We start from the raw sequence: 7,606 nt of genomic DNA on the forward strand, positions 1-7,606 counted from the left end.
AGTTGACCACGGTATTGAATTACAGCCCTAATTCATACCGACTTTCGATTGATCAATTGAAATTTTCGAGGAATTGCACCGTACATGTATGTACCATTTATATAATTATTACTATATTCTATATTTTTGGTATTTTAATGTTAATTTTGAAGATTATGAACATGTTCACTAACAGATGAATGTAAATGGCCAACGTAGCAATCGTAGCAACCATCATGAGATTATGCGTATGTCCCCTGAGTTACTTTTGGACGTGGTGAGGACCTTCAACAATATAGTCGTTAAAAGTTCCTCGACTAGGTAAGCTTGGTTGTATTTTTCCACTTTTTTTTTTTTTTTTTTTAGTTTTGTATATGTTTTTCTAAATATTTTATTATTTTGTGCAGATCTGGTCCTAGTGTAACATCTTTATTTGAAGACATGAACTGGGATTGAGATTAGGTCTATTCTATGTTTATATGTGAGCCCCTTATCAAATATGATCTACATATGATTTGAATTGATATTTTAATTTCTTTAAAGTTAGGTCCTTGGTATTATGTTGAATGCTCATTTTTGTTTGCAGCATTGCTGACAACTGTGGAGGATAACATGTGTTGAAAGGGAAACGGAAGTGAATGAAGCCTGCTACATTGATGTTGAAATTTCAGACTTTTTCATTTTGACCAAAACTCTCTTAACCTTTTCAATATTGGTCACAATGCTGTGAAGAATGATGATGATGGTATTCAAATTGTTAATGGAACTCTATCTACTTGATAACACATGTTTGTTAGTGTGCATGATGTGGCAAATTCTTTTAGACAGGGAAAATCATGATGTGTCTTTTCAACACTTATACATGAGCTTTATTACTCTCTAGGCCATTTTATTGTTGCATGCAATTCATACCTTCTCTGTTTTACTACTTCTTAAGCGACTAAGAAAACGTTATCCCTAAAAATAGTTACCTTGCTAATTAATGTTCTATGTATATTTGAATCTAGAACTTCAATCTGAAATCAACCATAATTCATTTGCATTATAGTCTGAATTTTCCTCTCTATAAATTATTTTAGAGCCACCATAATTTTTGTTCAAGCAAAATAGAGAAATTTGAGTAAACAAAATTACTAGAACTATACATGAAACACGTCCTAACATACATTGCTTTTGTGGTCCTCATATGTTGAAACATAAATAGGCACACCAAACAATGTCTATTGTACTTAATGGAGATGATAATTAGATCATTTTAGTGTTTTGTTATAGAATGCAGACAAGTGGATTTGTGCACTTAGTTTGCTAATGAATTTCATATGTGTTGGTTGATTTGAACATGACTAATCTTACAACATGATTACATATTTTTTGTTATTTTACAATCCATTTTCAGCATATACTCAATGGAGCCTCCGAGGTCAGATCACAAAAAGGGTATACGGCCAATTAATTGCAGCCCAATAATCCATTACGAAGTAATCAACAATCCTCCTGACACGTCTTTCTACTTGGGCCAAACTTGCATGACCTCTAAACATGCATTTAGGTCTTCAAATTGTGTCATGTCCACTGTTTTTAGAAAAAATCTAGATTGGTATAACATTCAAAATGATTTCAGCTCTATCAAAGATTCAGAAACTTTGAAGTATAAGCTCTATGATGATTTAAATGATTATGCTTTGGCGTAAGAAATTAGTTTCAATTTGCATGACTTCTTATTAACGAAACTACTAGGCACTACATGGAATAGAAATAAGAAGCAGAGAGCGATTGCACATTATCATAGGGGAAGTGATAACTCACTTTGGTGGGATGACATAAAAGATGATTTTAGAACAATCTTTGGTCCTGTCATTGTTGGACTTCGAGTTATACATTGGAACAAGTTATATCATGAGAATCTATTGGATGGTGTTGCTGTAAAGGGCAAAGGGGACGATCCTTCTCAGGATGTACTGTTCAACATGATGGACCACCCAAATTTGTGTTTACTACAAAGTCAAAATCTCATAACTCATCAAATACAAGACATCCGACATCTTATACGGTTGATGAAATGCTTTTTTCCTATATCCGTTTGCTGGAGTAACAAAGCTTCCTCGACTTGTGAAGGAGTGTCGAGTCTGTTTGGACCAACTGGGTATTCGGTAATACTTAATTTTTTACAGAATTATTCTAATATTTCTTATCAAATAATTTCCTTAACACTAACTTTCTTTTTGTAGTCTATCACCCAACTTTGGTGTTATGTCCATTGAAAGAAATTGGAGCATGAGGCTTCCAATTATTTGGAATGATCGTGACGTATATTGTTTTATGCTATTTTGCTTTCGGCTGATTTTTGAGGATCTAAAATGGCGTTTTTATCAACACTTTTTTAATGATCATAATTGGATTCAAATGGCTCAAAACGGCAGTCAACAGTTTACCACGGTATTGAATTACAGCCCTAATTCATACCGACTTTCGATTGATCAATTGAAATTTTCGAGGAATTGCACCGTACATGTATGTACCATTTATATAATTATTACTATATTCTATATTTTTTGGTATTTTAATGTTAATTTTGAAGATTATGAACATGTTCACTAACAGATGAATGTAAAAGGCCAACGTAGCAATCGTAGCAACCATCATGAGATTATGCGTATGTCCCCTGAGTTACTTTTGGACGTGGTGAGGACCTTCAACAATATAGTCGTTAAAAGTTCCTCGACTAGGTAAGCTTGGTTGTATTTTTCCACTTTTTTTTTTTTTTTAGTTTTGTAAATGTTTTTCTAAATTTTTTATTATTTTGTGCAGATCTGGTCCTAGTGTAACATCTTTATTTGAAGACATGAACTGGGATTGAGATTAGGTCTATTCTATGTTTATATGTGAGCCTCTTATCAAATATGATCTACATATGATTTGAATTGATATTTTAATTTCTTTAAAGTTAGGTCCTTGGTATTATGTTGAATGCTCATTTTTGTTTGCAGCATTGCTGACAACTGTGGAGGATAACATGTGCTGAAAGGGAAACGGAAGTGAATGAAGCCTGCTACATTGATGTTGAAATTTCAGACTTTTTCATTTTGACCAAAACTCTCTTAACCTTTTCAATATTGGTCACAATGCTGTGAAGAATGATGATGATGGTATTCAAATTGTTAATGGAACTCTATCTACTTGATAACACATGTTTGTTAGTGTGCATGATGTGGCAAATTCTTTTAGACAGGGAAAATCATGATGTGTCTTTTCAACACTTATACATGAGCTTTATTACTCTCTAGGCCATTTTATTGTTGCATGCAATTCATACCTTCTCTGTTTTACTACTTCTTAAGCGACTAAGAAAAGGTTATCCCTAAAAATAGTTACCTTGCTAATTAATGTTCTATGTATATTTGAATCTAGAACTTCAATCTGAAATCAACCATAATTCATTTGCATTATAGTCTGAATTTTCCTCTCTATAAATTATTTTAGAGCCACCATAATTTTTGTTCAAGCAAAATAGAGAAATTTGAGTAAACAAAATTACTAGAACTATACATGAAACACGTCCTAACATACATTGCTTTTGTGGTCCTCATATGTTGAAACATAAATAGGCACACCAAACAATGTCTATTGTACTTAATGGAGATGATAATTAGATCATTTTAGTGTTTTGTTATAGAATGCAGACAAGTGGATTTGTGCACTTAGTTTGCTAATGAATTTCATATGTGTTGGTTGATTTGAACATGACTAATCTTACAACATGATTACATATTTTTTGTTATTTTACAATCCATTTTCAGCATATACTCAATGGAGCCTCCGAGGTCAGATCACAAAAAGGGTATACGGCCAATTAATTGCAGCCCAATAATCCATTACGAAGTAATCAACAATCCTCCTGACACGTCTTTCTACTTGGGCCAAACTTGCATGACCTCTAAACATGCATTTAGGTCTTCAAATTGTGTCATGTCCACTGTTTTTAGAAAAAATCTAGATTGGTATAACATTCAAAATGATTTCAGCTCTATCAAAGATTCAGAAACTTTGAAGTATAAGCTCTATGATGATTTAAATGATTATGCTTTGGCGTAAGAAATTAGTTTCAATTTGCATGACTTCTTATTAACGAAACTACTAGGCACTACATGGAATAGAAATAAGAAGCAGAGAGCGATTGCACATTATCATAGGGGAAGTGATAACTCACTTTGGTGGGATGACATAAAAGATGATTTTAGAACAATCTTTGGTCCTGTCATTGTTGGACTTCGAGTTATACATTGGAACAAGTTATATCATGAGAATCTATTGGATGGTGTTGCTGTAAAGGGCAAAGGGGACGATCCTTCTCAGGATGTACTGTTCAACATGATGGACCACCCAAATTTGTGTTTACTACAAAGTCAAAATCTCATAACTCATCAAATACAAGACATCCGACATCTTATACAGTTGATGAAATGGTTTTTTCCTATATCCGTTTGCTGGAGCAACAAAGCTTCCTCGACTTGTGAAGGAGTGTCGAGTCTGTTTGGACCAACTAGGTATTGGGTAATCCTTAATTTTTTACAGAATTATTCTAATATTTCTTATCAAATAATTTCCTTAACACTAACTTTCTTTTTGTAGTCTATCACCCAACTTTGGTGTTATGTCCATTGAAAGAAATTGGAGCATGAGGCTTCCAATTATTTGGAATGATCGTGACGTATATTGTTTTATGCTATTTTGCTTTCGGCTGATTTTTGAGGATCTAAAATGGCGTTCTTATCAACACTTTTTTAATGATCATAATTGGATTCAAATGGCTCAAAACGGCAGTCAACAGTTGACCACGGTATTGAATTACAGCCCTAATTCATACCGACTTTCGATTGATCAATTGAAATTTTCGAGGAATTGCACCGTACATGTATGTACCATTTATATAATTATTACTAGATTCTATATTTTTGGTATTTTAATGTTAATTTTGAAGATTATGAACATGTTCACTAACAGATGAATGTAAAAGGCCAACGTAGCAATCGTAGCAACCATCATGAGATTATGCGTATGTCCCCTGAGTTACTTTTGGACGTGGTGAGGACCTTCAACAATATAGTCGTTAAAAGTTACTCGACTAGGTAAGCTTGGTTGTATTTTTCCACTTTTTTTTTTTTTTTTTTAGTTTTGTATATGTTTTTCTAAATTTTTTATTATTTTGTGCAGATCTGGTCCTAGTGTAACATCTTTATTTGAAGACATGAACTGGGATTGAGATTAGGTCTATTCTATGTTTATATGTGAGCCTCTTATCAAATATGATCTACATATGATTTGAATTGATATTTTAATTTCTTTAAAGTTAGGTCCTTGGTATTATATTGAATGCTCATTTTTGTTTGCAGCATTGCTGACAACTGTGGAGGATAACATGTGTTGAAAGGGAAACGGAAGTGAATGAAGCCTGCTACATTGATGTTGACATTTCAGACTTTTTCATTTTGACCAAAACTCTCTTAACCTTTTCAATATTGGTCACAATGCTGTGAAGAATGATGATGATGGTATTCAAATTGTTAATGGAACACTATCTACTTGATAACACATGTTTGTTAGTGTGCATGATGTGGCAAATTCTTTTAGACAGGGAAAATCATGATGTGTCTTTTCAACACTTATACATGAGCTTTATTACTCTCTAGGCCATTTTATTGTTGCATGCAATTCATACCTTCTCTGTTTTACTACTTCTTAAGCGACTAAGAAAACGTTATCCCTAAAAATAGTTACCTTGCTAATTAATGTTCTATGTATATTTGAATCTAGAACTTCAATCTGAAATCAACCATAATTCATTTGCATTATAGTCTGAATTTTCCTCTCTATAAATTATTTTAGAGCCACCATAATTTTTGTTCAAGCAAAATAGAGAAATTTGAGTAAACAAAATTACTAGAACTATACATGAAACACGTCCTAACATACATTGCTTTTGTGGTCCTCATATGTTGAAACATAAATAGGCACACCAAACAATGTCTATTGTACTTAATGGAGATGATAATTAGATCATTTTAGTGTTTTGTTATAGAATGCAGACAAGTGGATTTGTGCACTTAGTTTGCTAATGAATTTCATATGTGTTGGTTGATTTGAACATGACTAATCTTACAACATGATTACATATTTTTTGTTGTTATTTTACAATCCATTTTCAGCATATACTCAATGGAGCCTCCGAGGTCAGATCACAAAAAGGGTATACGGCCAATTAATTGCAGCCCAATAATCCATTACGAAGTAATCAACAATCCTCCTGACACGTCTTTCTACTTGGGCCAAACTTGCATGACCTCTAAACATGCATTTAGGTCTTCAAATTGTGTCATGTCCACTGTTTTTAGAAAAAATCTAGATTGGTATAACATTCAAAATGATTTCAGCTCTATCAAAGATTCAGAAACTTTGAAGTATAAGCTCTATGATGATTTAAATGATTATGCTTTGGCGTAAGAAATTAGTTTCAATTTGCATGACTTCTTATTAACGAAACTACTAGGCACTACATGGAATAGAAATAAGAAGCAGAGAGCGATTGCACATTATCATAGGGGAAGTGATAACTCACTTTGGTGGGATGACATAAAAGATGATTTTAGAACAATCTTTGGTCCTGTCATTGTTGGACTTCGAGTTATACATTGGAACAAGTTATATCATGAGAATCTATTGGATGGTGTTGCTGTAAAGGGCAAAGGGGACGATCCTTCTCAGGATGTACTGTTCAACATGATGGACCACCCAAATTTGTGTTTACTACAAAGTCAAAATCTCATAACTCATCAAATACAAGACATCCGACATCTTATACAGTTGATGAAATGGTTTTTTCCTATATCCGTTTGCTGGAGCAACAAAGCTTCCTCGACTTGTGAAGGAGTGTCGAGTCTGTTTGGACCAACTGGGTATTGGGTAATACTTAATTTTTTACAGAATTATTCTAATATTTCTTATCAAATAATTTCCTTAACACTAACTTTATTTTTGTAGTCTATCACCCAACTTTGGTGTTATGTCCATTGAAAGAAATTGGAGCATGAGGCTTCCAATTATTTGGAATGATCGTGACGTATATTGTTTTATGCTATTTTGCTTTCGGCTGATTTTTGAGGATCTAAAATGGCGTTCTTATCAACACTTTTTTAATGATCATAATTGGATTCAAATGGCTCAAAACGGCAGTCAACAGTTTACCACGGTATTGAATTACAGCCCTAATTCATACCGACTTTCGATTGATCAATTGAAATTTTCGAGGAATTGCACCGTACATGTATGTACCATTTATATAATTATTACTATATTCTATATTTTTTGGTATTTTAATGTTAATTTTGAAGATTATGAACATGTTCACTAACAGATGAATGTAAAAGGCCAACGTAGCAATCGTAGCAACCATCATGAGATTATGCGTATGTCCCCTGAGTTACTTTTGGACGTGGTGAGGACCTTCAACAATATAGTCGTTAAAAGTTCCTCGACTAGGTAAGCTTGGTTGTATTTTTCCACTTTTTTTTTTTTTTTTAGTTTTGTATACGTTTTTCTAAATTTTTTATTATTTTGTGCAGATCTAGTCCTA

General features: G+C 33.1%; 1 long non-coding RNA gene across 1 annotated transcript; it reads left to right on the forward strand.

Annotated features, from left to right (window-relative positions):
* Positions 1-384: 384 nt before the first annotated feature.
* On the forward strand, positions 385-764 carry LOC125203501 (uncharacterized). The gene is made up of 2 exons (XR_007173382.2): positions 385-460; positions 566-764. It is a non-coding gene; the product is annotated as an uncharacterized LOC125203501 (long non-coding RNA).
* Positions 765-7,606: the final 6,842 nt, after the last annotated feature.

Source organism: Salvia hispanica, chromosome 6 (genome assembly GCF_029641045.1).
Source record: "Salvia hispanica isolate PSC_SH4W2 chromosome 6, Shi_PSC_v1, whole genome shotgun sequence".
Lineage (NCBI taxonomy): Eukaryota > Viridiplantae > Streptophyta > Magnoliopsida > Lamiales > Lamiaceae > Salvia > Salvia hispanica.